At 47.6% G+C, this 1,372-nt stretch overlaps 1 pseudogene; it reads right to left on the bottom strand.

The window, feature by feature from the left end:
- Positions 1-315: 315 nt before the first annotated feature.
- LOC141962653 (uncharacterized) lies at positions 316-1,163 on the bottom strand (annotated as a pseudogene).
- Positions 1,164-1,372: the final 209 nt, after the last annotated feature.

Raw genomic sequence — 1,372 nt, forward strand, 5'->3', positions numbered from 1 at the left:
AACAAAAGAACAAATTTGCTTCTCTGGTTAGAAAGAGGGAACAATCCATCTAGTGTGAATCTTATGAGTTTTTCCACAGACATATTTTGCCTTCCAGGTGTATTTATTAAAGGGTGTGTCCAACACCAGTGGCACTTTGTCCACTGTGAGGAGTTCGACCAAGACAGGTTGTCCTGGGAAATGGGGTAGATTGTGGGGGGTGGAGGTTTGCCACCTGCAAGCTGTCCTCCAGGCTAGGCAGGAGGTGACTGACCTTGTCATCCTCCTCAAGGTCCTGGAGACCTTGTACAGCGACATTCGCCAGTTCTGCACAAGTCATTCTAATTTTTGGGTCAGGAGTCCGTCCATCAGGTCCTGGGGAATGCCTTTCTGAAGCACAGGCCTTGTCGAGTTAGGTGCCTCTCTCCCAGAACTCTGACCACGAGGAGATTCCAAGTCTTGTCCCTTCCTCATGGATGATTGTTGTCCACTAATTTGCTCTGCAGCCCGTATGACCCTGGTTTCAGTTCTTTGGGACGATCCATCATATTTTCTCCTAAAGTTAATCAATTCCTGGGCTACGTCTCCCTATGTTCATACTTTCCTCCTGGCAGTCGATGGTCAGGGGTCACTATCCCCTCCAGAGCGGCCATTGTTCTTTCTCCATTAGGAGTGTTTTGAATCTTCCCTTGCAATTGAATGCCAGTGGGTTTCAGGTAGTCAGGGAGTCCTTGTATCAGGGGAGTCATCCTCTCTGGGTCCACAGGCATCATCATCGGGGAGCCTTGGTTGGGCTTGAGCTCCTGATCATACATCATCTGGAGACAGGCTGCCTTCTGCACACTTCCCACTAACTGATCCACTGTGTCCGTTATGGCAAGGGGCTCTCCCCTCTCTAAGGGGTTCAGCCCTCCGGCCCAGTATGCAACTCTCTGAGTCAATGACCACGGGGCTCAGCATTCGACAGTAGTTAGAAACACACCTGGACCCCAATATCCTTCTGCTTCTTTCTCTGACAACAAAATTCTGTCCCCTCGTGACAGAGACACTCTCCACACATACTCTGTCTCTGATTCTTTTGCAGTCCTTGCAAAATCTTTTTTCCGTTTTGCCAGTTCGATTGCTGTAAACGGGACTTCGTTGGTAATGACATGAGGACGGTTATCACTATCGTCCTTGTACATCTACTCTGTTTTAATCAGTGGATACATATGGGGGAGACTCTATACAGTTTCTTTTGCCTTCTGCAAATCTCCTTGGGGATAGATTTGCCGTATCCCCTTCTCCAAAAGCTTCACTTCTGCCTCTGCCAGTGTATCTATCTCCACCAAAAGGTGTTCTCACAACTCATTTTTCAATATTATATTTTGATTCCTTTCTTCTTCTAGCAATT

The sequence above is a fragment of the Athene noctua genome, chromosome 7 (genome assembly GCF_965140245.1).
Source record: "Athene noctua chromosome 7, bAthNoc1.hap1.1, whole genome shotgun sequence".
NCBI classification, from domain to species: Eukaryota; Metazoa; Chordata; class Aves; order Strigiformes; family Strigidae; genus Athene; species Athene noctua.